The sequence below is a fragment of the Dermacentor variabilis genome, chromosome 1 (genome assembly GCF_050947875.1).
Source record: "Dermacentor variabilis isolate Ectoservices chromosome 1, ASM5094787v1, whole genome shotgun sequence".
Classification (NCBI taxonomy): Eukaryota; Metazoa; Arthropoda; class Arachnida; order Ixodida; family Ixodidae; genus Dermacentor; species Dermacentor variabilis.
Window position 1 is genome coordinate 182757551 of NC_134568.1, and position 13036 is coordinate 182770586.

The following is a 13036-nucleotide window of genomic DNA, read 5'->3' on the forward strand; positions in this document are numbered from 1 at the left end:
TGACGCTCCTTCCATCGTTGAACCAGCAACGAGCGTGGATTCTAATGGCCATTGTTTGTTTCACCTGGTGTACCATCTTCTCTATCAAAAAAATGACGAAACTTAATTTTGGAACGTTCCTCGTATTTATTACGTGTGGAATTGTGGTATGAAAAAAGCTTTGTTCTTTTGGAATACAATAAAGCCATTTGGTGGCAATTTCTCCAACCTGGATTTCTCAGAATAATTGTACCGCTGATGACGCTGTCAAAATCCATGATGATGTCAAATCCATGACGGCGCGCTGGTATGCGGAAGCTTCAGGGCGCTAACGAAACGCGTCTTTCGTCTTCTCATCGTTTCAGGACGGCGGCCGTTTTGCTGTTCCACAAGCGTAGTTGATTATGCAGCTTAAAATAATGTTGCCGTTCAGTGCCCCTTTAATCACAATTATACTAGGGGTTTTGCATTCCAAGGCGCCCTGTTGGTAAGAAAGGACGCCGTAACTGGGGCTTCAGTATTGCTTTTGTCCATCTAATTATCCTTAACTTGCGGTTAATAAGGCGAAGGAGCGCTCTATTTTGTTTTTCTTTGCCTTATGCCTTTACCAGAATGCAATGGCTGCTATCTTTATGCTTCGATTTTTCACTTAAAGAGGCAACGCTCCGCATTTCTGCAAACCCCTCAGACCTCGGCGAATCACCATGGGGATTTCGCGCGCTCTCACATCGACTATGATGCCATAATTTTTAACTCTCTCGTTTATATTACAGGTGCATGTGTGTGGGGAAAAGAATGAGTAATTTGCTCTCCGCAGTCACATTCTCTGCTTGGCAAATTGAAAAATAGCATTCGGAGCCCTACAACGATCTCTTGCTCTTCTGCGATGGTTTCGTCCACGTGCAGATAATTGAAGGGCCGACGGTGTTTCGCACACATAGACTGTCAGTTAAATGACATCGTTCTATTTTGATATCACTGTATTATTTGCTGTCAATTTGCCTGCCTCAAACTTATGTGCACTTGCACGAATTGCAGTCCTTGGGCTCCATAACGTAAAACTATTCCAATATGTTTTTATTCCAATCTCCTGACGTCAAATTTCCGCAACTGCCGACGCAACCCACGGGCGGTCACCCGCAGGGTTGTCTGTAAAGACCAATCAAACGCTCTCCTCGTTCATGGGAGGTCACATTTGTTTGCTCGAAAAACGAATAGCATTGCTTACACTGAGCAGCTTGTCTTATCTAATTGAATGACAAGAGGCGAGGAGCACGCTCAAGTGGAGAGGGATTCGATGGGGCCGAGCCGCTGCAATGAAAATCGATGACCAGGTGAAGTTGGTGGTGCCGGCGTCTGCGATTGGTTTGCTTTCCCTTACTTAGCTTGCGGTGGCTCGTCGAAAATCGCGGCGGCATGCAACGGAAGCTTAAGAATGACGCTAAACGGATCCTCAGCAAAGAAGTGTTGTCAGAACGCGGTCGTAAACGTGCCGAAAGTGCTCAGAAACGTTACACGGCCAAGTAGAAAGTTTTATTATACGCAAATGACCCATGCTCGCCGGCAGCTACGAGTGAATTTTCTTTTGAATAGCCGTAGGCTGCCCCGTTCCGAAAGGAATAGAAGATCGTGGCCAGCGATCACTCAGGCACTGGCTATAGCCAGCCGCTGAGCGATTGGCGGCGGCCATCTTGTATTCCTTTCGGAATGGGGCAGCCTGCGGCTATTCAGAAGAAAATTTAGTTTTTTGTTCGGCATATTAATGCATCTTTAACGCGCACACGTCATTTTCACGCGGTGAGTTTTTGCGGTTTTGTGACGTCGCGTGACAGGCAGGTGAAGTGGGTGCAGCCCGAAAACGTTTGACCAATAGCCGAGGGCTAACGGCGAAAAGGCGTCGAATCAAAAATAATTATTTTTTTCTTTCGTTCGGTCAAATCATGCATAATTATTGCGTACACGTCATAGCAGATGGGGAGCTATCGCGGTTTTCGTGACGTCGAGTGACGGGCAGGTGAAGGGGGTAGTGTTGCTCCAAAAATGTTTGAGACCAATCGCGGAATGCTGATTGCAGAATTGGAATAGAAAAGTTTGGAATAGTTTTACGTTATAGGCACCCCTTTATATGCTTAGGACTTCGAGCTATTGCGATAACCATAATATTACTTTAGGGAAGCGTACAAAAGACCTGCTTCCTGCGAAGAGACCATTTCACAGTCTGCAGATACTGTACGAGCGCAGCTTTTTGAGTGCAAATGATGTAACACCCCTTTGAAGCCCACGTATACGACGCTGTTGAAGGTACAGTAAAATAGGGAACGAGCACGGCTGCTATATGTGCAGTTGTTTCTATATAACCATTCTGAAGGCTACAACCTTGCACTATCCAAAAGTAAGCTGAACAAACGAACAAGAGAGAGCTTAGATTCTTGGGCAAGGTCGCTTATATGAGCTCTTTTGACATTGCGATACAGTTGTTCTAGAGACAGAAATTCAGTTTACCCCGCGGGGCGCGAAATCAGATGTTTTTTTCTCATGATATCGAACAAATCTAAGGCGCCATTGGTTATTGGTTACTGCTGTAGGAGAGGTTTGAGGAATAGCAGTTATGGGAATAAACGGATTGAAAACAAATATATAGCACGCACACTGAACGACCGCTTCCGAATACCCGATGGCGGAGGAGTCTGAAGCGTCTCATTTTGGGTTTGCTACTTTTTAATTTTTATTTACATGATACTGCAGACGTTTTTTGGTCAAAACAGAAAGGGCAAATGCAAAGCAGGAATACAATGCATTGTACAAACAGCAATGTACATATATGCTAAGATGCATGCATGTAGATATAAAACACTTCCCAATACATATACATGTGGCACCTCCAAAATTATCACAATGCAAGTGGCAAAAGGCTCTCTATTAGAAATTTTAAAAAAAATATCGTTAATGGCCTTTTTAAAGTTTCCAAACGTGAACAGCTCATCAGCTAGGGAATTCCAGTCAGTTATTGTTTTCGGGAAAAATGATAACTTGTGGGAACTTGTTTTTGCGAAATGAGGAGTTAAGCTATAGTGTGTGTGTGTGTCATGTTTTGCGGGTTAGAGCCGGCGTGACAGATGGTGTGGCGGGGATGCCGAGCTTTCCATGTAACAAGGAGCGCAAAAATTCTATCCTCGCTATTTTTCTTCTAATACAGGGAAATTTTATTTGATTAGTTTTCATGAGGAGAGATGGAGAGTCAGAATTCCTGTATTTGTTGTAGATGAATCACACGGCATGCCTTTGAACCTTCTTAATCTGTGCAATGTCTTTTTCTTATGTGAGGATCTCACACCACGGCGGCATACTCACTTTTTGGCCTAACAATAGATTCATAAGCTAATTTCTTCCCACTGGCAGGTGCTGCCCTTGTGTCTTAAAAACCCGAGTTTTTTCGTAGCAGATCAGATTATAAAGCAAATGTAATCACTACAAGTAAGCTGGTTGTTATTGATTACGCCTAAATATTTGAATTTTGTGACCTGACTCACAGATGTAGTGTTGAGGGTGTAGTTAAACGTAATGGGCGTCTTTTTACTGGTGATGCACATAAACACTGTTTTTTCAAAGTTCACTGACATCCCTCAATTGTTCACCAAGGGAAAACATAATTCAAAGCAGTATTCAGCAGGCTTTGATCTAAAACAGAACGTATTTCTTTAAACAAAATGTAATCATCGGCAAATAGGTTAATTTTGACGCTTTCATCAATAAAGGAGGCCAAATAATTTGTATCGGCCAAAAACAATAGCGGTCCCAGCACACTCCCCCGCAGAACACCTGATGTGACCTCAAGTGGAGGCGAACAAAAACCGCCAATTTCCGCATGTTTATTTCTCCGCCTTGAGTAAGCAGCAATCTATTTTATGAGTGGTGCCGGTACTCCAATTATAACCCAGTCACGCGAGTATGCCAAAGGTCCTTTGAAGTTAAGGAGCATTGAGCTTTCGCAGGCACATTAGTTCAAGGGATATGTGTCGGTGCTACACGATCGCCAGGTAGTCTCGGTTGACGCTTTTAACCGAAACCGCAACGTATCGTTAGCGCTGCCATCGCCTCAAAAGTAATACAAAAATATGGCCCAAATACGTCTTATAATAAGTTTGTCACATTTTTTAGGAATATTTATTTTTACTAATACATAGAAACACCAGAACAAAATGCACGCGCAGTAAAGGAATTACCAAATACAGATGTACTTATTGTAATGATGGCCACCATGTGTAACGCTTCGTACACCGCATGTTGGTTCGTTGTCGCCCTTGCTTCAGCTACTTTGTTTCATTCCTTGTGGCTAGGCAGCAGTAGGTACGCGTAAACGCGCTAAAACAAAGAACTACAAAACAAAAGTGACGAGGGAAGAAGACGCACAGAAAAAAACCGAGGATACGGATGCTTAGAAGCCGCTAACCAAAGAACGAAATCGCACATGGCAACCGTGTTGTGTAGATGTTGCTGCTGACGGCAGGCCGTGCCAACGCTGCTGTACCGGCGCTTTCATGATGGAGATTGCGGGTGTCCCGAAAGTGTTTAATACTTTAGTAATAGTATTCAGTACTTATAAGCTTGTTCTTAAGAGGTGAAAATTGAACTTCCATATTTTTAGAGATTATTTTTTCTGCTGTCCGACGCCCTCCAGGCTCGAGAGTATTCCCTTAAGGTTTCATAAGACGAACGCGCACTCCTTTGACTCAAAGCTCCCTCCGAGTAGGGCTCCTTTGCTCTGCCTGTGTGACAGTGTGCATTTTCCCTTGAAGTAAAAGATCTTTGGTTCAAAGGACTTTGAAAGTGCCAGTGTGACTGGGGTATTAGTTTAAGCTTCAGAAGTCGTTTATCGTGAGGAATCTTGTCGAATGCCTCACTGAAATCGAGACAAAATACGTCAACTTGTCCTGAATTATCTAATACGGCCCTAAGGGTGTGAACAGCTTTTGTTAATTGTGTAACGGTTGAAAATTCCTTTTCTGAAACCATGCTGACATGGACTGAGCGCGGAACTTGTATTTAGAATCTGAAATATATCATTTGCAATTATGCGTTCGATGAGTTTATAGGAAGAACAGGTTAAGAAGATAGGACGGTAGTTTCCTACTTGTTTCGCTGGGCGGTAAATCAAACCTTTGAGCAACATCTCCGATTTTTTTTTGCTTCGCATTGTAACAAAGCAAATCAATTTCAAGGTGCAATTCAAAGGCTATGCAGATTTATTGATGGCCTTTTCTAGGTCTCCCCAAGATTGCTTATGTCAGTGCCCTGCTCGCTCTCACTTGGCACAGGTTTTACGCGTATATACTAGTTTCACACGACAAATGAGAAAATGTGACAAAGAGGATGCCCGCGGTGGCTTTCATTTCTTGTGAGCGCAGCACAAGGCTAGCGGAAGTGGCAGACAGGCAAAGAAAGATAGACAAATCTTAAAGTAACAAAAATAAAGGCACAAAGACAAAATGCAAATAAAGCAGGTGATGCTTTCAGAAGGGAACGGCAAATCGAGAGAATAAACAGAGGGAGTGACAGACGTGTCAACCAGAATGAGCCCTCGTTAGAAGACAGGCGAGAAAAAGTAGAAAAAAAAGAATGCTTGCAGAAACGAGAGTGAAACAGTGTGAAATTGGTCTCATAGCTTGTCACAAAAGCCGCATGTCCTCTGCAACACAATAATGGGCTCAAAGCTTCCTTTCCACAAGCCGGTTTTAAAGGAGAGAGAACCTAGACACTGGAGAGAAGTTAGTTTATAAAAAAAATGCTACCTGATAGTATGGCCAAGCAGGTGCGAAGCGCATCTATTAGGATACCAAGCCCCGGTTTCAGAAACTGCATACATGGATAAGTGTGCGACTATGCGCGCACTGGCTAATATACTGGTATTGGAGACGCTTATGCACGTTATAATCATGTACTGCATTCAACGTACTTCGAGACACTGTAAGAGAGTAACCTCAATTTGCATGTAAATATTTCACGTACCGCCATATTTACAACTATAATACGTGAACCTATGTACACTGGCCTAATGTGTACATGGATGATATGTCGCGTGAGCTCTCAGTACGGCCTTCAGTTCAAAGGCGTGCAACAGCGATGGACACCGCTCCATACAGTGAATATATTTAAAGATAATCTCCCGATTATGCATCGGAACGTGTGACAGCAACATATATGGGAGTTTCCTCCATAATGACTTAACACACGAATGAGACAACATGTTTAAGCGGGAAGACAAGTTTCGCTACCGCCTCCCGTTCCTCTAAAGCTGACGCTTCGACGAAACTTGACTCAATGTCAGAGTTTAAATGGCTCGCGCGACATTAGAAAGCCATGGTGTGAACATTCAAGATGTTACTACCGAACTGAGCATGAACCATGGATTTGTACTTCAAGCATTTCGTAGTACTGGCACTGGTACTGCTACTAATTAAATTAATAAGGATGGTGACATGCGCGCGCAAGCAAGCATGAACACGTCTCGCTCGACGATCACTCTCACTGTCAGAACGCTGGAGTTAGAAATTGCGGCCGCAGCAGCGAGCTAATTGACCTTCATGCTGCCTGTCGCTTCAACGCGAACTAAACGGCTAGAAAGCGCACACGAAGCTATCAGCACTCGGCGTACTCTGCCCCCATCGCAGATCACTGTCAAGGCAGGGCCACTGCATTGGAGCGCTCCCTCCCTTCACCCCGGTGCCTTGCGTAAGACCGAAGACGGCGCCCTTCCTTCCCGCATTCCTCCCTTGCGTGCGCGATATTGAGCCACCATAGTCGGCTCACGCTCGCACGCTTTCTGTCGCTCATACGTTTACGGCGTGCGGCGACGATGTTATCGTCCTTGCACTTTTTTATTTATTTATTTATTTATTTATTTATTTATTTATTTATCATACCCTCAAGGTACGGTTGTATATTGCAGAGGGGAGGCGCAAAGTAAGTAAATACAGAGGCAAATCACAAAATAAGGAAGGAAGGCAAACAACATGGCAAAAAACATCGTATACAAAATAAGAATGGTAAATAGAAACTTGTAAGCGTGGCAAAAATACATGGCGTAACAAAATAAAGAACGGAAAGAACATACGATATAAAAATACAAACCATAATGTAAAACAATGGCATAAAAGCAGTTATTATACAGAACAAGCAAACGCAACAATAATTTATAACATGAAGCTTTGAAGTGTGCTTTTAAAGTTATTGGTGTCAATTATGCTTGTAAGTATTGCGGGTAAGTTATTCCAATCTTTGCTCGTTTGGGGGAGAAATGAATATGAAAAGCCGACGGTGTTGCAGTGCGGAATGGTTACATTTTGGCGGTAGTCTATGCGAGATGAAATGTATGGTAGTGGTTGGACAAAGCTAGAACGTAAATATGTGTTATGGTCAAGGAACGGAACGTCAAGGCGACAACGACGGCAGAAATTCGCCTGGAGTGTCCATATAATTGCCATCGTAATAAAACGCTCGCCAGTTAGGGACTATAATCGAATGCACGGTATGCTTAGTCGGAAACACCATGACCAGCCAAAGGACAAGTATAGGCAAGCCATGAGTGCTTTCACGTCTCGTCGCAAAGATTAAAGGTTTTGAATAGTACCTTCATAGGAAATGGTTGTGCTAACTCTCGGATATTGGGCTATGACACTTGTCAACGGCATGTCATAATGCGACTTCCTCTAACACAACTGGAAGCCTCCCACAAGGTCGAAGCGCTTTTGCCTCCTAACAGCATGAGGATGAGCGCTTCCGTAAACGGCACGTACGACTGCTGAGAAATGCCATGGTTCGGCGGCGTCAGCGTATTCGGCGTACTAATCAGACCAGGCAACAGATCATCTTATTATGCCCGTATCACTTCAAGCAACCCTTGGGAGAATGAACTTTAGCAATGAATGAATAACTAAAAGTAGAGCGGAACGCATTACTGTTCCCGTCAATAACCTTCCAGAATTTAAAGCAATGTGCGTAGAAAACTGCTAAATGAAACAGCAAACATTCTCTGTGAAAGTATTCCCTATGAGAAAATATAATTTTCATTTATCTTGCATGTATTTTCTCTCTTTAATACTGCGCTGACGCTACTTTCATGTCGCAAACTGCACAAGCATATGAGCGAGACGTGCCATTGCTTACAGAAACGCGTAGCGAGCGTAGTGGGCTAAGTAAAGGAAGTGTAGGCAAGAATCATGAATATTTTTCTTGGTGGAACAAGATAAGCCCCAGAGGGCACAATGTTTTCTGAGAGTGCACTTCACGGAGCAATTAGAGTCCGTATTTCTCGAAAGTAGTGCCAAGCACAAATATTTCTAGCAATGAGGTGATGCTTTGAGAATTTGCTTGCTTCAATTCTGCAATGGTGATGTGCTCCCCGAAACCATTGTTAAAAAGTTAAAATCTTGTTCATCATGGTCATGAAAACAGCGTCGGTGGCACAAATGAAGCGTCAAGACAATGGTGATAAGCTTCAAACATAACACAGACACCGAATGAAGGATGCACCAACAATATAGCGGCTGCGGAAAGCAGGTACTCACTGCCGACAATGGCGTATGACGCGGAAAGGAGTGTGTTATTCGGGTCCCTCAAGAAGACAGGAATTCCTCACAGTTCTCTTCAGGACATTGTTTTCCCGCGCGGGAACCAGTTGTGTAGGAAGGAGGTTACTCGCCTTCTTTTAAATTACCTGCAGGACACGGATTTGGCCTCCACATGCTGACCTTAGCAGTGACTATGTGTAGTTGTGAGGTCTGTGTCTGATTTATATGATTTATGTCATTTAAACGTCGCTACGGTGGAGCAATTGCCGGCAGCAACTGCAAGGCTAATCCCACCAATAGCCTACAACCACTCAACTCAACTCAACTCGAAACGACAGTGCCATAAATTTATTGCATATTATATCACATGATTCCCTGCAGCCTCGTTATACCAACACTACAAATGTATAAGAAAAAAAAATGTTTTCGTGCAAATATTGTATAGGTGTCTTTCCACCAGTTCTCGCGTGACATCCATTGTAGAAGTAGCTTCTGAGATCGACAATTCCAGCTGGGATCTTAAAATAACTTTTCCTCTCTGGAAGCTATATCATACAGACTAATGTGATATGTCAGATAGTTTAATGCTGAACGCAAATCGTACACAAAAGAGGTTGTGTGCATCACGAAAAATGCACATCATGATTTAGCTGATAGCATGTTGTTGTTGTTGTTGTTGTTGTTTAACTTAATTTATAATGTTCTGTTCTTAAAGCGAGCGGCACCATGCTGGGCAAAGTAAACGATGGCCATAATAGGTTTTTGAAACGAAAGACACTGCCATTGGCCACGCAAAAAGTGTATTTTACGACTTCCTTAGAGAAGATGTCAGCCACTAACTTGACTAAACTGACGCTTTATTGCTTGACAGTTGATCCGTGCTGCTTTTTTCAAAGCGTTTAGTCATGGTCTTGCCCCTCGCTTATCGCACGGGAAATCCAAGCATCGTCAACATAAAAATTCCCACCTAGTACGCCATTGAATATCCAATTCAATTTGAATGTAATAATGAAAGGAAGCCTCTAGCAGTGATAACATTCACAAGGAGTCGAAAACGGGCATAACCGAGATGAACTCTCCTCCAATGATACTTGGCGAAAGCGGATATTTTCTCCGATGTCGATGGCAGAAATTGGCGCCTTTTAGTTCTGCCACGACGTCTTCGCGTCTTGATATTTGAGAACGTTTCCTCTTTGGGCTGTCATTCTTTCTTGCATCTAAGAACAATGTCAGCTTCCGCCGTTCTTGCAAATGATAACTAACGGGACTCACCCAGTTTATTGCGCTGCTGTCGCTCTAGATAATGCCGACCCGTTGTAGTATACGCTCAAGCTCGTTACACGGCAGCTCCTGTAGAGACAGTAACTCTTTGCGCTGGTTGAAAACACGTATGAGGTCTGGTGAAAATTACCGCAAAAGACGCACCTTATTTTGGAAAATACGTAAGTACATTCGCGTGACATATCCCGAAATGATTGAAAAAAAAAGTGACTTTCCATCCTGGCCCTGACAAAGGGGATGTACAGCCAAGCTGTTCAAAACAGCCATTTGAACTGCTGAGAGGAGGTAGGCAATGCTTTATTGCTCAATTCCTCCTCAGGCGCATTGTTCAGTCACAGAAGAATGTGGACGTGCGGACTTCCCCTGGGCTGGAATTCCACGGCAGCACGCCGCCGCTGGTCGTATTGCTGTTTCTTGCGCGATAGCGTTAAGGGCCCCGTGTCGCAGTAAATCCTTGAGGAAGTTACTTAAGGAAGTCAAGCTAGAATACGTAGACAAGTTGTAAAGCACGACCTACACACAACCTACAGACATGATAGCTCTCGAATTGTAATTTGAATGTACGAGAAAGCATAATTCTGTTACGCGAAAACTCAAGATATCCATTTTCCAGCGTTTCTACCATTTATAGACCGGTGACGGCGTCCACCATTTGCGCGCGCCCGCGGGTCAATATCTCGGAGTCCACAGAGCGGTGCGCCCGCTTCCTTGAAACATCAGATGGTGCTCGCCTCCGCCGCATCGCGGTCCAAGCAAGAGGCCGCGTTTCTACCATAAAGCCCGCCTTCGTGCATAGCGTTCGCCGCGAGCGCTTCCCGGTAAACATTACGGTTACATACGCTGCAGTTGCCGGGTAGCGTGAGAAGCTGTCGGGGATATTTAAAGGCTGTCGCGTTCCACTCTTAAAGGCGAAGCTTAAGCGTCCTCCAATTTTCCCCCCTTTGCTGCTCGTCGTATTAACGCTGCTCCTCGGGAGTCCTGCACTCTAAATAAAGTTTACACCGTTTGGGGTGTATATCTGCCACATAACAATAACCGTCATCTGCCGTGCTTGCGTTTCCTTTCTTGAAAACGTCGCGCCCGCTACTTTCCTGTCGGCAATGCTAGGTCATGCTGATAACGCGCATGCCGTTCGTTACTGGGAAGTACCAGGCTCGCAGCGTTAAAGAAAGGAAATGCGGACAAGACAGATGACGCTTATCGTTTTGCGGCAAGATACTACTCAAAGGGTGCAAACTTTTCTTAGAGTGTAACTATGCGTTGCCTACCCATCGCCGTGCAAGCCACTGTCCCAGCCGCCTTCCACAAATTGACGACTTTCAAGGAGCTGAATTTCATTTCCTTCACCTTTACTCTCGCACTTCCAATGTGTTCGCCGGAAACATAGTATAGGGCCGAATTCACAAAGCTTTTTGTTTGTAAGTGCTCTTTGCGATTGTTCGCCCGCTTACGCAATGTCCCACGAACCATCAGGGGTGCTATAATGTAAAACTATTCCATTTTTTTCTATTCCATTTCTGCTATCAGCCCTCTGTGATTGGTGAAAAACTTTTTTGAACCACCCCCACTTCACCTATCTGTCACGCGACGTCTCGAAAACCGCGATACCTCCCCATCTGATATATGTGTACGCAATGATTATGCATGATTTTACCGAAAAAAGAAAAACAGTTATTTCTGATTCGATGCCTTCTCGCCATTAGCCCCCGGCGATTGATCAAAACTTTCCGGGCTGCACCCACTTCACCTGCCTGTCACGCGACGTCACAAAACCGCGAAAACTCAACGCGTCAAAGTGACGTGCACGCATTAAAGATGCATTAATATGCCCAACAAAACTGAATTATCTTCTGAATAGCCGCAGCCTGCCCCGTTCCGAAAGGAATAAAGGATGGCTGCCGCCGATCGCTCAGGCGCTGGCTACTCGCACCTGCCGGAGAGCATGGATTTATTTGCGTATACTAAAGCTTCTTCCGTGGCCGTGTAACGTTTTCGAGCACTTTCGGCACGTTTACGACCTCATTCGGCCAACTCTTCTTTGCTGAAGATCCGTTTTAGCGTCATTCTTAAGCTTCCGTTACATGCCGCCGCGATTTTCCACCAGCCACCACAAGCTAAGTCAGGGGAAGCAGACCAATCGCAGACGCTGCGGCTCCACTCTCTTCATCCGGTTTTCGATTTTCAGTGCATTGGTTCTGTCCCATCGTATCCCTCTCCACTTGAGCGTTCTCCTCGCCTTTTGTCAGCCAATTAGATACGACAAGCCGCTCAGTGTAGCCAATGTGATTCGTTTTTCAAGCAAACAAAAGTGACCTCCTATGAACGTGGAGGGCGTTTGATTGGTCTGTTCAGACAACCCTGCGGGTGACCGCCCGGTGCTTCCATCGGTGGCTACGCAAGTTTGACGTCAGGAGGTTGGAATAAAAGCATTTCGGAATAGTTTTACGTCATAGGGCCCCTGGCCTTGGTTGGAACTTTCGCTTGCATGCGAACAATTCAAACGTAAGAGTATATTGTGAATCTGAGTCCTGATTCTAACCCGTATACTTCGCAATTTTCTACAAAGTTGTAGCTTGTGGCCTGTTCCTTAACATTGCGCAAGAATCCCACGAGAATTTATATATTGTACTTCACTCGTGTACGAAAGACATGCCTGTCATGAACTTTATTTCGCTGTTCGTGGACAAGAATCGTGGAATATTTTGGTTACGTCTCCTTCCGCTGCGTAATGCAGGAGCGTTCTTTCTACTGCACGGTTTTTTAGTAGGTTCCATCGCTTGCAGGAAATGATAGATCATTTGGTATAAAACAGGCTTCTAGCCTTTCTTTTGATTTCCGGACTTGCGTAATTCTTCAAGTGGTTTGGCGCTTTTCATACGTGCTCAAGTCGTTCGTTGGCAATGTAGTAAGTAAACACCGCCCAACTAAGGCAGCATGTTGCCTGGCGAAAGAGTTGTTTATTAATGACGCCTTCATCCAGAAAAATGCCACCGCTTTTAACACCAGCTAACACCATCGGGCTGAAATGTAAACGGACGGACGGACGGACGGACGGCCGTCCGTCCGTCCGTCCGTCCGTCCGTCCGTCTGTGTTTCTTCTATTTAATAACGATACACCGATGGAAATGGAAGTGTTAGAGAGGATTATGCACATTTTGTTAAAATTTTTGAAGGTGCGGGCGAGCCCGATGCGGATCTTGAAGTGCAGG

At 44.5% G+C, this 13036-nt stretch overlaps 1 protein-coding gene across 2 annotated transcripts in view; it reads left to right on the forward strand.

Annotated features, from left to right (window-relative positions):
• Nucleotides 1-13036, forward strand: part of LOC142588605 (solute carrier family 23 member 1-like) — a 139361-nt gene that overhangs the window by 25834 nt on the left and 100491 nt on the right. The window lies entirely within an intron of this gene.